The sequence below is a fragment of the Hemiscyllium ocellatum genome, chromosome 46, assembly GCF_020745735.1.
Source record: "Hemiscyllium ocellatum isolate sHemOce1 chromosome 46, sHemOce1.pat.X.cur, whole genome shotgun sequence".
Lineage (NCBI taxonomy): Eukaryota > Metazoa > Chordata > Chondrichthyes > Orectolobiformes > Hemiscylliidae > Hemiscyllium > Hemiscyllium ocellatum.
In genome coordinates, this window is record NC_083446.1 from 2,273,996 (window position 1) to 2,292,169 (window position 18,174).

Genomic DNA, 18,174 nt, shown 5'->3' on the forward strand with positions numbered 1-18,174 from the left:
GAGGGAGTTAATGATGATAATATTAATAATGGTGAGAGTGATAATTGGGGGGTTATTAATGATAATAATGTTATGAACAGTGAGGGTGATAATTGAGGGTGTTGTTAATGATAATCATGTTAATAACGGTGAGGATGATAATTGAGGGGATTATATGAATGATAATAATGTTAATAACGGTGAGGGTGATAATTGAGGGAATTATTAATGATAATAATGTTAATAACGGTGAGGGTGATAATTTAGGGAGATATTAACGATAATAATGTTAATAACGGTGAGGGTGATAATTGAGGGGAATAATAACGATAATAATGTTAATAACGGTGAGGGTGATAATTGAGGGGTATTTTAACGATAATAATGTTAATAACGGTGAGGGTGATAATTGAGGGGGATAATAATGATAATCATGTTAATAACGGCGAGGGTGGTAATTGAGGAGGATATTAATGATAGTAATGTTAATAACGGTGAGGGTGATAATTGAGGGGATTATATTAATGATAAGAATGTTAATAACAGTGAGGGTGTTAATTGAGGGGGATTTTAATGATAATAATGTTAATAACGGTGAGGGTGATAACTGAGAGGTATATTAATGATAATAATGTTAAGAACGGTGAGGGTGATAATTGAGGGGGATTTTAATGATAATAATGTTAATAACAGTGAGGGTGATAATTGAGGGGAATTTTAATGATAATAATGTTAATAACGGTGAGGGTGACAATTGAGGGGATTATATGAATGATAATAATGTTAATAACGATGAGGGTTATAATTGAGGGGATTATAATAATGATAATTTAATGACAGTGAGGGTAATAATTGAGGGGGATATTAATGATAATAATGTTAATAAAGGTGAGGGTGATAATTGAGGGGATTATATTAATGATAATAATGTTAATAACAGTGAGGGTGATAGTTGAGGGAGATATTAACGATAATAATGTTACCAACGGTGAGGGTGATAATTGAGGGGAATAATAACGATAATAATGTTAATAACGGTGAGGGTGATAATTGAGGGAGATATTAACGATAATAATGTTAATAACGGTGAGGGTGATAATTGAGGGGGATAATAATGATAATCATTTTAATAACGGAGAGGGTGATAATTGAGGGGATTACATTAATGATAATAATGTTAATAACAGTGAGGGTGATAATTGAGGGGAATTTTAATGATAATAATGTTAATAACGGTGAGGGTGACAATTGAGGGGATTATGTGAATGATAATAATGTTAACAATGGTGAGGGTTATAATTGAGGGGATTATATTAATGATAATTTAATGACAGTGAGGGTGATAATTGAGGGGGATATTAATGATAATGTTAATAAAGGTGAGGGTGATAATTGAGGGGATCATATTAATGATAATAATGTTAATAACAGTGAGGGTGATAATTGAGGGGAATTTCAATGATAATAATGTTAATAACAGTGAGGGTGATAATTGAGCGGGGTATAAATTTGGTAATAATGTTATAACCAGTGAGAGTGAAAATTCGGGGTTGTATTAATGATAATAATGTTAATAACAGTGAGGGTGATAATTGAGGGGAATTTTAATGATAATAATGTTAATAACGGTGAGGGTGACAATTGAGGGGATTATGTGAATGATAATAATGTTAACAATGGTGAGGGTTATAATTGAGGGGATTATATTAATGATAATTTAATGACAGTGAGGGTGATAATTGAGGGGGATATTAATGATAATGTTAATAAAGGTGAGGGTGATAATTGAGGGGATCATATTAATGATAATAATGTTAATAACAGTGAGGGTGATAATTGAGGGGAATTTCAATGATAATAATGTTAATAACAGTGAGGGTGATAATTGAGCGGGGTATAAATTTGGTAATAATGTCATAACCAGTGAGAGTGAAAATTCAGGGGTGTATTAATGATAATAATGTTAATAACAGTGAGTGGGATAGTTCAGGGGGTTATGAATGTGATCATGTTGTAAACGCTGGGAGTGATAATTGAAGGGATATTAATGCCGGCTGTGCTGCTGGGTTGGACAAGGTGGCCGAGTGGTTAATGTGATGGATTGCTTATCCATTGTGCTCTGCACACGTGGGTTCGAATCCCATCCTTGTCGGCCCTTTCTTACGTGCTTGGTGCTGTTCCCCCTCACAGACGCACATGTTGATGGAGCTGGTTTACATCCTCGCCTTATGGGAGTGGCTCAGTGGCGAGCACAGCGCCACGGACCCAGGTTCGATCCCAGCCTTGGGTGACAATCTGTTAGGAGTTTGCACATTTTCTCTGCGTCTGTGTGGGTTTCCTCCCACAATCCAAAGGTGTGCAGGTGAGATGAATTGGCCATGCTGAATTGCCCATAGAATTAGATGCATTAGTCAGGAGGAAATGTGGGGAATGGGGCTGGGTGGGTTCCTCTTCAGAGGGTTGGTGCGTTCTTGTTGGGCCGAAAGGCTTGTTTCGATACTGTACGGAATCTTATCTAATGTAATGATCATTGAGGGGGATCATTGAGGGAGTTAATGATGATAATATTAATAATGGTGAGGGTGATAATTGGGGGGTTATTAATGATAATAATGTTATGAACAGTGAGGGTGATAATTGAGGGTGTTATTAATGATAATCATATTAATAACGGTGAGGATGATAATTGAGGGGATTATTAATGATAATAATGTTAATAACGGTGAGGGTGATAATTGAGGGAGATATTAACAATACTAATGTTAATAACGGTGAGGGTGATAATTGAGGGGAATAATAACGATAATAATGTTAATAACGGTGAGGGTGATAATTGAGGGGTATTTTAACGATAATAATGTTAATAACGGTGAGGGTGATAATTGAGGGGGATAATAATGATAATCATGTTAATAACGGCGAGGGTGGTAATTGCGGAGGATATTAATGATAGTAATGTTAATAACGGTGAGGGTGATAATTGAGGGGATTATATTAATGATAATAATGTTAATAACAGTGAGGGTGTTAATTGAGGGGGATTTTAATGATAATAATGTTAATAACGGTGACGGTGCTAACTGAGAGGTATGTTAATGATAATAATGTTAAGAACGGTGAGGGTGATAATTGAGGGGGATTTTAATGATAATAATGTTAATAACGGTGAGGGTGACAATTGAGGGGATTATATGAATGATAATAATGTTAATAACGATGAGGGTTATAATTGAGGGGATTATAATAATGATAATTTAATGACAGTGAGGGTGATAATTGAGGGGGATATTAATGATAATAATGTTAATAAAGGTGAGGGTGATAATTGAGGGGATTATATTAATGATAATAATGTTAATAACAGTGAGGGTGATAGTTGAGGGGGATATTAACGATAATAATGTTACCAACGGTGAGGGTGATAATTGAGGGGGATATTAATGATAATCATGTTAATAACGGTGAGGGTGATAATTGAGGGGTATATTAATGATAATAATGTTAATAACAGTGAGAGTGATAATAGAGAGGAATATTAACGATAATAATGTTAATAACGGTGAGGGTGATAATTGAGGGGGATATTAATAATAATAATGTTAATAATGGTGTGGGTGATAATTGAGGGGGATATTAATGATAATAATGTTAATAACGGTGAGAGTGATAATTAAGGGGGATATTAATGATAATAATGTTAATAACGGTGAGGGTGATAGTTGAGGGGGATATTAACGATAATAATGTTATCAACGGTGAGGGTGATAATTGAGGGGGATATTAATAACAATAATGTTAATAACAATGAGGGTGATAATTGAGGGGGATAATAATGATAATAATGTTAATAACGGTGAGGGTGATAATTGAGGGGAATAATAACGATAATAATGTTAATAACGGTGAGGGTGATAATTGAGGGGGATAATAATGATAATCATTTTAATAACGGCGAGGGTGATAATTGAGGAGGATATTAATGATAGTAATGTTAATAACGGAGAGGGTGATAATTGAGGGGATTACATTAATGATAATAATGTTAATAACAGTGAGGGTGTTAATTGAGGGGGATTTTAACGATAATAATGTTAATAACGGTGAGGGTGACAATTGAGGGGATTATGTGAATGATAATAATGTTAACAATGGTGAGGGTTATAATTGAGGGGATTATATTAATGATAATTTAATGACAGTGAGGGTGTTAATTGAGGGGGATTTTAATGATAATAATGTTAATAACGGTGAGGGTGATAACTGAGAGGTATATTAATGATAATAATGTTAAGAACGGTGAGGGTGATAATTGAGGGGGATTTTAATGATAATAATGTTAATAACAGTGAGGGTGATAATTGAGGGGAAGTTTAATGATAATAATGTTAATAACGGTGAGGGTGACAATTGAGGGGATTATATGAATGATAATAATGTTAATAACGGTGAGGGTTATAATTGAGGGGATTATATTAATGATAATTTAATGACAGTGAGGGTGATAATTGAGGGGGATATTAATGATAATATTAATAAAGGTGAGGGTGATAATTGAGGGGATTATATTAATGATAATAATGTTAATAACAGTGAGGGTGATAGTTGAGGGGAATTTTAATGATAATAATGTTAATAACAGTGAGGGTGATAATTGAGCGGGGTATATATTTGGTAATAATGTCATAACCAGTAAGAGTGATAATTCAGGGGGGTATTAATGCTAATAATGTTAATAACAGTGAGTATGATAGTTCAGGGGGTTATTAATGTGATCATGTTGTAAACGCTGGGAGTGATAATTGAAGGGATATTAATGCCGGCTTTGCTGTCGGGTTGGACAAGGTGGCCGAGTGGTTAAGGTGATGGATTACTAATCCGTTGTGCTCTGCACGCGTGGGTTCGAATCCCATCTTTGTCGTCCCTTTCTTGCGTGCTTGGTGCTGTTCCCCCTCACAAACACACATGTTGATGGAGCTGGTTTACATCCACGCCTTTTAGGAGTGGCTCAGTGGCTAGCACAGCGCCACGGACCCAGGTTCGATCCCAGCCTTGGGTGACAATCTGTCAGGCGTTTGCACGTTTTCTCTGCGTCTGTGTAGGTTTCCTCCCACAATCCAAAGGTTTGCAGGTGCGATGAATTGCCCATAGAATTAGATGCATGAGTCAGGAGTAAATGTGGGGAATGGGGCTGGGTGGGTTACTCTTCAGAGGGTTGGTGCGTTCTTGTTGGGCCGAAAGGCTTGTTTCGATACTGTACGGAATCTTATCTAATGTAATGATCATTGAGGGAGTTAATGATGATAATATTAATAATGGTGAGGGTGATAATTGGGGGGTTATTAATGATAATAATGTTATGAACAGTGAGGATGATAATTGAGGGAATTATTAATGATAATAATGTTAATAACGGTGAGGGTGATAATTTAGGGAGATATTAACGATAATAATGTTAATAACGGTGAGGGTGATAATTGAGGGGAATAATAACGATAATAATGTTAATAACGGTGAGGGTGATAATTGAGGGAGATATTAACGATAATAATGTTAATAACGGTGAGGGTGATAATTGAGGGGGATAATAATGATAATCATTTTAATAACGGCGAGGGTGATAATTGAGGAGGATATTAATGATAGTAATGTTAATAACGGAGAGGGTGATAATTGAGGGGAATTTTAATGATAATAATTATAACGGTGAGGGTGACAATTGAGGGGATTATGTGAATGATAATAATGTTAACAATGGTGAGGGTTATAATTGAGGGAGATATTAACGATAATAATGTTAATAACGGTGAGGGTGATAATTGAGGGGGATAATAATGATAATCATGTTAATAACGGCGAGGGTGGTAATTGAGGAGGATATTAATGATAGTAATGTTAATAACGGTGAGGGTGATAATTGAGGGGATTATATTAATGATAATAATGTTAATAACAGTGAGGGTGTTAATTGAGGGGGATTTTAATGATAATAATGTTAATAACGGTGAGGGTGATAACTGAGAGGTATATTAATGATAATAATGTTAAGAACGGTGAGGGTGATAATTCAGGGGGATTTTAATGATAATAATGTTAATAACAGTGAGGGTGATAATTGAGGGGAATTTTAATGATAATAATGTTAATAACGGTGAGGGTGACAATTGAGGGGATTATATGAATGATAATAATGTTAATAACGATGAGGGTTATAATTGAGGGGATTATAATAATGATAATTTAATGACAGTGAGGGTGATAATTGAGGGGGATATTAATGATAATAATGTTAATAAAGGTGAGGGTGATAATTGAGGGGATTATATTAATGATAATAATGTTAATAACAGTGAGGGTGATAGTTGAGGGGGATATTAACGATAATAATGTTACCAACGGTGAGGGTGATAATTGAGGGGGATATTAATGATAATCATGTTAATAACGGTGAGGGTGATAATTGAGGGGTATATTAATGATAATAATGTTAATAACAGTGAGAGTGATAATAGAGAGGAATATTAACGATAATAATGTTAATAACGGTGAGGGTGATAATTGAGGGGGATATTAATAATAATAATGTTAATAATGGTGAGGGTGATAATTGAGGGGTATATTAATGATAATAATGTTAATAACAGTGAGAGTGATAATTAAGGGGGATATTAATGATAATAATGTTAATAACGGTGAGGGTGATAGTTGAGGGGGATATTAACGATAATAATGTTATCAACGGTGAGGGTGATAATTGAGGGGGATATTAATAACAATAATGTTAATAACAATGAGGGTGATAATTGAGGGGGATAATAATGATAATAATGTTAATAACGGTGAGGGTGATAATTGAGGGGAATAATAACGATAATAATGTTAATAACGGTGAGGGTGATAATTGAGGGGGATAATAATGATAATCATTTTAATAACGGCGAGGGTGATAATTGAGGAGGATATTAATGATAGTAATGTTAATAACGGAGAGGGTGATAATTGAGGGGACTACATTAATGATAATAACGTTAATAACAGTGAGGGTGTTAATTGAGGGGGATTTTAATGATAATAATGTTAATAACGGTGAGGGTGACAATTGAGGGGATTATGTGAATGATAATAATGTTAACAATGGTGAGGGTTATAATTGAGGGGATTATATTAATGATAATTTAATGACAGTGAGGGTGATAATTGAGGGGGATATTAATGATAATGTTAATAAAGGTGAGGGTGATAATTGAGGGGATCATATTAATGATAATAATGTTAATAACAGTGAGGGTGATAATTGAGGGGGATTTCAATGATAATAATGTTAATAACAGTGAGGGTGATAATTGAGCGGGGTATAAATTTGGTAATAATGTTATAACCAGTGAGAGTGAAAATTCAGGGGTGTATTAATGATAATAATGTTAATAACAGTGAGTGTGATAGTTCAGGGGGTTATGAATGTGATCATGTTGTAAACGCTGGGAGTGATAATTGAAGGGATATTAATGCCGGCTGTGCTGCTGGGTTGGACACGGTGGCCGAGTGGTTAAGGCGATGGATTGCTAATCCATTGTGCTCTGCACGCGTGGGTTCGAATCCCATCCTTGTCGGCCCTTTCTTACGTGCTTGGTGCTGTTCCCCCTCACAGACACACATGTTGATGGAGCTGGTTTACATCCACGCCTTTTAGGAGTGGCTCAGTGGCTAGCACAGCGCCAAGGACCCAGGTTCGATCCCAGCCTTGGGTGACGATCTGTCAGGAGTTTGCCCATTTTCTCTGCGTCTGTGTGGGTTTCCTCCCACAATCCAAAGGTTTGCAGGTGCGATGAATTGCCCATAGAATTAGATGCATTAGTCAGGAGTAAATGTGGGGAATGGGGCTGGGTGGGTTACTCTTCAGAGGGTTGGTGCGTTTTGTTGGGCCGAATGGCTTGTTTCGATACTGTACGGAATCTTATCTAATGTAATGATCATTGAGGGAGTTAATGATGATAATATTAATAATGGTGAGGGTGATAATTGGGGGGTTATTAATGATAATAATGTTATGAACAGTGAGGGTGATAATTGAGGGTGTTATTAATGATAATCATGTTAATAACAGTGAGGGTGATAATTGAGGGGGATATTAATGATAATAATGTTAATAACAGTGAGGGTGATAATTGAGGGTGTTATTAATGATAATCATGTTAATAACGGTGAGGATGATAATTGAGGGTGATATTAATAATGATAATGTTAATAACGGTGAGGGTGATAATTGAGGGGGATATTAATGATAATAATGTTAATAACGGTGAGGGTGATAATTGCGGGGGATATTAATGATGACAATGTTAATAACGGTGAGGGTGATAATTGAGGGGAGCGTTAATGATAATAACGTTATCAACGGTGAGGGTGATAATTGAGGGGGATATTAATGATAATCCTGTTAATAAAGGTGAGGGTGATAATTGAGGGGTATATTAATGTTAATAATGTTAATAACGGTGAGGGTGATAATTGAGGGGGATATTAATGATAATCCTTTTAATAACGGTGAGGGTGATAATTGAGGAGGATATTAATGATAATAATGTTAATAACAGTGAGGGTGATAATTCAGGGGGATATTAATGATAATAATGTTAATAAATAATACGGAATCTTATCTAATGTAATGATAATTGAGGGGGATCATTGAGGGAGTTAATGATGATAATATTAATAATAGTGAGGGTGATAATTGGGGGGTTATTAATGATAATAATGTTAATAACGGTGAGGATGATAATTGAGGGGGATATCAATAACGATAATGTTAATAACGGTGAGTGTGATAGTTGAGGGAGATATTAACGATAACAATGTTAATAACGGTGAGGGAGATAATTGAGGGGATTATATTAATGATAATAATGTTAATAACAGTGAGGGTGATAATTGAGGGGGATATTAACGATAGTAATGTTAATAACGGTGAGGGTGATAATTGAGGGGGATATTAATGATAATAATGTTAATAACGGTGAGGGTGATGATTGAGCGGGATATTAATGATAATCATGTTAATAACGGTGAGGGTGATAATTGAGGGAGATATTAACGATAATAATGTTAATAACGGTGAGGGTGATAATTGAGGGGGATAATAATGAAAATAATGTTAATAACGGTGAGGGTGATAATTGAGGGGAATATTAATGATAATAATGTTAATAACGGTGAGGGTGATCATTGAGCGGGGTATAAATTTGGTAATAATGTTATAACCAGTAAGAGTGATAATTCAGGGGGATATTAATGATAATAATGTTAATAACAGTGAGAGTGATAATTTAGGGGGGTATTAATGATAATAATGTTAATAACAGTGAGAGTAATAATTTAGGGAGATATTAATGATAATAATGTTAATAACGGTGAGGGTGATAATTGAGGGGGGTGTTAATGATAATAATGTTATCAACAGTGAGGGTGATAATTGAGGGGGATATTAATGATAATAATGTTAATAACGGCGAGGGTGATAATTGAGGAGGATATTAATGATAGTAATGTTAATAACGGTGAGGGTGACAATTGAAGGGATTATATGAATGATAATAATGTTAATAACGGTGAGGGTTATAATTGAGGGGATTATATTAATGATAATAATGTTAATGACACTGAGGGTGATAATTGAGGGGGATATTTATGATAATAATGTTAATAAAGGTGAGGGTGATAATTGAGGGGATTATATTAATGATAATAATGTTAATAACAGTGAGGGTGATAATTGAGGGGGATATTAATGATAATAATGTTAATAACAGTGAGGGTGATAATTGAGAAGGACATTAATAACAATAATGATAATAATGTTATGAACAGTGAGGGTGATAATTGAGGGTGTTATTAATGATAATAATGTTAATAACGGTGAGGGTGATAATTGAGGGGGATATTAATGATAATAATGTTAATAACGGTGAGGGTGATAATTGAGGGGGATATTAATGATAATAATGTTAATAACGGTGAGGGTGATAATTGAGGGGGATATTAATGATGACAATGTTAATAACGGTGAGGGTTATAATTGAGGGGAGCGTTAATGATAATAATGTTATCAACGGTGAGGGTGATAATTGAGGGGGATATTAATGATAATCTTGTTAATAACGGTGAGGGTGATGATTGAGGGGGATATTAATGATAGTAATGTTAATAACTGTGAGAGTGATAATTGAGGGGGACATTAATGATAATAATGTTAATAACGGTGAGGGTGATAATTGAGGGGGATAATAATGAAAATAATGTTAATAACGGTGAGGGTGATAATTGAGGGGGATATTAATGATAATCATGTTAATAACGGTGAGGGTGATAATTGAGGAGGACATTAATAACAGTAATGTTAATAACGGTGAGGGTGATAATTGAAGGGAGTGTTAATGAAATAATGTGATCAATGGTGAGAGTGATAATTGAGGGTGATATTAATAACGATAATGATAATAATGTTATGAACAGTGAGGGTGATAATTGAGGGTGTTATTAATGATAATCATGTTAATAACGGTGAGGATGATAATTGAGGGTGATATTAATAACGATAATGTTAATAACGGTGAGGGTGATAATTGAGGGGGATATTAATGATAATAATGTTAATAACGGTGAGGATGATAATTGAGAGGTATATTAATGATAATAATGTTAATAACGGTGAGGGTGATAATTGAGGGGGATATTAATGATAATAATGTTAATAACAGTGAGGGTGATAATTGAGAAGGACATTAATAACAATAATGAGAATAATGTTATGAACAGTAAGGGTGATAATTGAGAGTGTTATTAATGATAATCATGTTAATAACGGTGAGGATGATAATTGAGGGTGATATTAATAACGATAATGTTAATAACGGTGAGGGTGATAATTGAGGGAGTTAATGATGATAATAATGTTAACAATGGTGAGGGTGATAATTGAGGGGAATAATAACGATAATAATGTTAATAACGGTGAGGGTGATAATTGAGGGAGATATTAACGATAATAATGTTAATAACGGTGAGGGTGATAATTGAGGGGGATAATAATAACAATAATGTTAATAACAATGAGGGTGATAATTGAGGGGGATAATAATGATAATAATGTTAATAACGGTGAGGGTGATAATTGAGGGAGATATTAACGATAATAATGTTAATAACGGTGAGGGTGATAATTGAGGGGGATAATAATGATAATCATTTTAATAACGGCGAGGGTGATAATTGAGGAGGATATTAATGATAGTAATGTTAATAACGGAGAGGGTGATAATTGAGGGGACTACATTAATGATAATAACGTTAATAACAGTGAGGGTGTTAATTGAGGGGGATTTTAATGATAATAATGTTAATAACGGTGAGGGTGACAATTGAGGGGATTATGTGAATGATAATAATGTTAACAATGGTGAGGGTTATAATTGAGGGGATTATATTAATGATAATTTAATGACAGTGAGGGTGATAATTGAGGGGGATATTAATGATAATGTTAATAAAGGTGAGGGTGATAATTGAGGGGATCATATTAATGATAATAATGTTAATAACAGTGAGGGTGATAATTGAGGGGGATTTCAATGATAATAATGTTAATAACAGTGAGGGTGATAATTGAGCGGGGTATAAATTTGGTAATAATGTTATAACCAGTGAGAGTGAAAATTCAGGGGTGTATTAATGATAATAATGTTAATAACAGTGAGTGTGATAGTTCAGGGGGTTATGAATGTGATCATGTTGTAAACGCTGGGAGTGATAATTGAAGGGATATTAATGCCGGCTGTGCTGCTGGGTTGGACACGGTGGCCGAGTGGTTACGGCGATGGATTGCTAATCCATTGTGCTCTGCACGCGTGGGTTCGAATCCCATCCTTGTCGTCTCTTTCTTACGTGCTTGGTGTTGTTCCCCCTCACCGACACACATGTTGATGGAGCTGGTTTACATCCACGCCTTTTAGGAGTGGCTCAGTGGCTAGCACAGCGCCACGGACCCAGGTTCGATCCCAGCCTTGGGTGACGATCTGTCAGGAGTTTGCCCATTTTCTCTGCGTCTGTGTGGGTTTCCTCCCACAATCCAAAGGTGTGCAGGTGCGATGAATTGCCCATAGAATTAGATGCATTAGTCAGGAGTAAATGTGGGGAATGGGGCTGGGTGGGTTACTCTTCAGAGGGTTGGTGCGTTTTGTTGGGCCGAATGGCTTGTTTCGATACTGTACGGAATCTTATCTAATGTAATGATCATTGAGGGAGTTAATGATGATAATATTAATAATGGTGAGGGTGATAATTGGGGGGTTATTAATGATAATAATGTTATGAACAGTGAGGGTGATAATTGAGGGTGTTATTAATGATAATCATGTTAATAACGGTGAGGGTGATAATTGAGGGGGATATTAATGATAATAATGTTAATAACAGTGAGGGTGATAATTGAGGGTGTTATTAATGATAATCATGTTAATAACGGTGAGGATGATAATTGAGGGTGATATTAATAATGATAATGTTAATAACGGTGAGGGTGATAATTGAGGGGGATATTAATGATAATAATGTTAATAACGGTGAGGGTGATAATTGCCGGGGATATTAATGATGACAATGTTAATAACGGTGAGGGTGATAATTGAGGGGAGCGTTAATGATAATAACGTTATCAACGGTGAGGGTGATAATTGAGGGGTATATTAATGTTAATAATGTTAATAACGGTGAGGGTGATAATTGAGGGGGATATTAATGATAATCCTTTTAATAACGGTGAGGGTGATAATTGAGGAGGATATTAATGATAGTAATGTTAATAACAGTGAGGGTGATAATTCAGGGGGATATTAATGATAATAATGTTAATAAATAATACGGAATCTTATCTAATGTAATGATAATTGAGGGGGATCATTGAGGGAGTTAATGATGATAATATTAATAATAGTGAGGGTGATAATTGGGGGGTTATTAATGATAATAATGTTAATAACGGTGAGGATGATAATTGAGGGGGATATCAATAACGATAATGTTAATAACGGTGAGTGTGATAGTTGAGGGAGATATTAACGATAACAATGTTAATAACGGTGAGGGAGATAATTGAGGGGATTATATTAATGATAATAATGTTAATAACAGTGAGGGTGATAATTGAGGGGGATATTAACGATAGTAATGTTAATAACGGTGAGGGTGATAATTGAGGGGGATATTAATGATAATAATGTTAATAACGGTGAGGGTGATGATTGAGCGGGATATTAATGATAATCATGTTAATAACGGTGAGGGTGATAATTGAGGGCGATAATAATGAAAATATTGTTAATAACGGTGAGGGTGATAATTGAGGGAGATATTAACGATAATAATGTTAATAACGGTGAGGGTGATAATTGAGGGGGATAATAATGAAAATAATGTTAATAACGGTGAGGGTGATAATTGAGGGGAATTTTAATGATAATAATGTTAATAACGGTGAGGGTGATCATTGAGCGGGGTATAAATTTGGTAATAATGTTATAACCAGTAAGAGTGATAATTCAGGGGGATATTAATGATAATAATGTTAATAACAGTGAGAGTGATAATTTAGGGGGGTATTAATGATAATAATGTTAATAACAGTGAGAGTAATAATTTAGGGAGATATTAATGATAATAATGTTAATAACGGTGAGGGTGATAATTGAGGGGGGTGTTAATGATAATAATGTTATCAACAGTGAGGGTGATAATTGAGGGGGATATTAATGATAATAATGTTAATAACGGCGAGGGTGATAATTGAGGAGGATATTAATGATAGTAATGTTAATAACGGTGAGGGTGACAATTGAGGGGATTATATGAATGATAATAATGTTAATAACGGTGAGGGTTATAATTGAGGGGATTATATTAATGATAATAATGTTAATGACACTGAGGGTGATAATTGAGGGGGATATTTATGATAATAATGTTAATAAAGGTGAGGGTGATAATTGAGGGGATTATATTAATGATAATAATGTTAATAACAGTGAGGGTGATAATTGAGGGGTATATTAATGATAATAATGTTAATAACGGTGAGGGTGATAATTGAGGGGGATATTAATGATAATAATGTTAATAACAGTGAGGGTGATAATTGAGAAGGACATTAATAACAATAATGATAATAATGTTATGAACAGTGAGGGTGATAATTGAGGGTGTTATTAATGATAATCATGTTAATAACGGTGAGGATGATAATTGAGGGTGATATTAATAACGATAATGTTAATAACGGTGAGGGTGATAATTGAGGGGGATATTAATGATAATAATGTTAATAACGGTGAGGGTGATAATTGAGGGGGATATTAATGATGACAATGTTAATAACGGTGAGGGTTATAATTGAGGGGAGCGTTAATGATAATAATGTTATCAACGGTGAGGGTGATAATTGAGGGGGATATTAATGATAATCTTGTTAATAACGGTGAGGGTGATGATTGAGGGGGATATTAATGATAGTAATGTTAATAACTGTGAGAGTGATAATTGAGGGGGACATTAATGATAATAATGTTAATAACGGTGAGGGTGATAATTGAGGGGGATATTAATGAAAATAATGTTAATAACGGTGAGGGTGATAATTGAGGGGGATATTAATGATAATCATGTTAATAACGGTGAGGGTGATAATTGAGGAGGACATTAATAACAGTAATGTTAATAACGGTGAGGGTGATAATTGAAGGGAGTGTTAATGAAATAATGTGATCAATGGTGAGAGTGATAATTGAGGGTGATATTAATAACGATAATGATAATAATGTTATGAACAGTGAGGGTGATAATTGAGGGTGTTATTAATGATAATCATGTTAATAACGGTGAGGATGATAATTGAGGGTGATATTAATAACGATAATGTTAATAACGGTGAGGGTGATAATTGAGGGGGATATTAATGATAATAATGTTAATAACGGTGAGGATGATAATTGAGAGGTATATTAATGATAATAATGTTAATAACGGTGAGGGTGATAATTGAGGGGGATATTAATGATAATAATGTTAATAACGGTGAGGGTGATAATTGAGAAGGACATTAATAACAATAATGAGAATAATGTTATGAACAGTAAGGGTGATAATTGAGAGTGTTATTAATGATAATCATGTTAATAACGGTGAGGATGATAATTGAGGGTGATATTAATAACGATAATGTTAATAACGGTGAGGGTGATAATTGAGGGAGTTAATGATGATAATAATGTTAACAATGATGAGGGTGATAATTGAGGGGGATTATATTAATGATAATAATGTTAATAACGGTGAGGGTGATAATTGAGGGAGATATTAACAATAATAATGTTAATAACGGTGAGGGTGATAATTGAGGGGGATAATAATAACAATAATGTTAATAACAATGAGGGTGATAATTGAGGGGGATAATAATGATAATAATGTTAATAACGGTGAGGGTGATAATTGAGGGAGATATTAACGATAATAATGTTAATAACGGTGAGGGTGATAATTGAGGGGGATAATAATGATAATCATTTTAATAACGGCGAGGGTGATAATTGAGGAGGATATTAATGATAGTAATGTTAATAACGGAGAGGGTGATAATTGAGGGGACTACATTAATGATAATAACGTTAATAACAGTGAGGGTGTTAATTGAGGGGGATTTTAATGATAATAATGTTAATAACGGTGAGGGTGACAATTGAGGGGATTATGTGAATGATAATAATGTTAACAATGGTGAGGGTTATAATTGAGGGGATTATATTAATGATAATTTAATGACAGTGAGGGTGATAATTGAGGGGGATATTAATGATAATGTTAATAAAGGTGAGGGTGATAATTGAGGGGATTATATTAATGATAATAATGTTAATAACAGTGAGGGTGATAATTGAGGGGGATTTCAATGATAATAATGTTAATAACAGTGAGGGTGATAATTGAGCGGGGTATAAATTTGGTAATAATGTTATAACCAGTGAGAGTGAAAATTCAGGGGTGTATTAATGATAATAATGTTAATAACAGTGAGTGTGATAGTTCAGGGGGTTATGAATGTGATCATGTTGTAAACGCTGGGAGTGATAATTGAAGGGATATTAATGCCGGCTGTGCTGCTGGGTTGGACACGGTGGCCGAGTGGTTACGGCGATGGATTGCTAATCCATTGTGCTCTGCACGCGTGGGTTCGAATCCCATCCTTGTCGTCTCTTTCTTACGTGCTTGGTGTTGTTCCCCCTCACAGACACACATGTTGATGGAGCTGGTTTACATCCACGCCTTTTAGGAGTGGCTCAGTGGCTAGCACAGCGCCACGGACCCAGGTTCGATCCCAGCCTTGGGTGACGATCTGTCAGGAGTTTGCCCATTTTCTCTGCGTCTGTGTGGGTTTCCTCCCACAATCCAAAGGTGTGCAGGTGCGATGAATTGCCCATAGAATTAGATGCATTAGTCAGGAGTAAATGTGGGGAATGGGGCTGGGTGGGTTACTCTTCAGAGGGTTGGTGCGTTTTGTTGGGCCGAATGGCTTGTTTCGATACTGTACGGAATCTTATCTAATGTAATGATCATTGAGGGAGTTAATGATGATAATATTAATAATGGTGAGGGTGATAATTGGGGGGTTATTAATGATAATAATGTTATGAACAGTGAGGGTGATAATTGAGGGTGTTATTAATGATAATCATGTTAATAACGGTGAGGGTGATAATTGAGGGGGATATTAATGATAATCATGTTAATAACGGTGAGGATGATAATTGAGGGTGATATTAATAATGATAATGTTAATAACGGTGAGGGTGATAATTGAGGGGGATATTAATGATAATAATGTTAATAACGGTGAGGGTGATAATTGCCGGGGATATTAATGATGACAATGTTAATAACGGTGAGGGTGATAATTGAGGGGAGCGTTAATGATAATAACGTTATCAACGGTGAGGGTGATAATTGAGGGGGATATTAATGATAATCCTGTTAATAAAGGTGAGGGTGATAATTGAGGGGTATATTAATGTTAATAATGTTAATAACGGTGAGGGTGATAATTGAGGGGGATATTAATGATAATCCTTTTAATAACGGTGAGGGTGATAATTGAGGAGGATATTAATGATAGTAATGTTAATAACAGTGAGGGTGATAATTCAGGGGGATATTAATGATAATAATGTTAATAAATAATACGGAATCTTATCTAATGTAATGATAATTGAGGGGGATCATTGAGGGAGTTAATGATGATAATATTAATAATAGTGAGGGTGATAATTGGGGGGATATTAATGATAATAATGTTAATAACGGTGAGGATGATAATTGAGGGGGATATCAATAACGATAATGTTAATAACGGTGAGTGTGATAGTTGAGGGAGATATTAACGATAACAATGTTAATAACGGTGAGGGAGATAATTGAGGGGATTATATTAATGATAATAATGTTAATAACAGTGAGGGTGATAATTGAGGGGGATATTAACGATAGTAATGTTAATAACGGTGAGGGTGATAATTGAGGGGGATATTAATGATAATAATGTTAATAACGGTGAGGGTGATGATTGAGCGGGATATTAATGATAATCATGTTAATAACGGTGAGGGTGATAATTGAGGGCGATAATAATGAAAATATTGTTAATAACGGTGAGGGTGATAATTGAGGGAGATATTAACGATAATAATGTTAATAACGGTGAGGGTGATAATTGAGGGGGATAATAATGAAAATAATGTTAATAACGGTGAGGGTGATAATTGAGGGGGATATTAATGATAATCCTTTTAATAACGGTGAGGGTGATAATTGAGGAGGATATTAATGATAGTAATGTTAATAACAGTGAGGGTGATAATTCAGGGGGATATTAATGATAATAATGTTAATAAATAATACGGAATCTTATCTAATGTAATGATAATTGAGGGGGATCATTGAGGGAGTTAATGATGATAATATTAATAATAGTGAGGGTGATAATTGGGGGGTTATTAATGATAATAATGTTAATAACGGTGAGGATGATAATTGAGGGGGATATCAATAACGATAATGTTAATAACGGTGAGTGTGATAGTTGAGGGAGATATTAACGATAAC

General features: G+C 34.7%; 5 non-coding genes across 5 annotated transcripts; all 5 read left to right on the forward strand.

Moving 5' to 3' along the window:
• Nucleotides 1–2,049: 2,049 nt before the first annotated feature.
• trnas-gcu (transfer RNA serine (anticodon GCU)) lies at nt 2,050–2,131 on the forward strand. The gene has a single exon. It is a non-coding gene; the product is annotated as a tRNA-Ser (tRNA).
• A 2,684-nt stretch (nt 2,132–4,815) lies between these two features.
• On the forward strand, nt 4,816–4,897 carry trnas-acu (transfer RNA serine (anticodon ACU)). The gene has a single exon. It is a non-coding gene; the product is annotated as a tRNA-Ser (tRNA).
• Nucleotides 4,898–7,504: 2,607 nt separating this feature from the next.
• On the forward strand, nt 7,505–7,586 carry trnas-gcu (transfer RNA serine (anticodon GCU)). The gene has a single exon. It is a non-coding gene; the product is annotated as a tRNA-Ser (tRNA).
• Nucleotides 7,587–11,819: 4,233 nt separating this feature from the next.
• On the forward strand, nt 11,820–11,901 carry trnas-gcu (transfer RNA serine (anticodon GCU)). The gene has a single exon. It is a non-coding gene; the product is annotated as a tRNA-Ser (tRNA).
• Nucleotides 11,902–16,186: 4,285 nt separating this feature from the next.
• Nucleotides 16,187–16,268, forward strand: trnas-gcu (transfer RNA serine (anticodon GCU)). The gene has a single exon. It is a non-coding gene; the product is annotated as a tRNA-Ser (tRNA).
• Nucleotides 16,269–18,174: the final 1,906 nt, after the last annotated feature.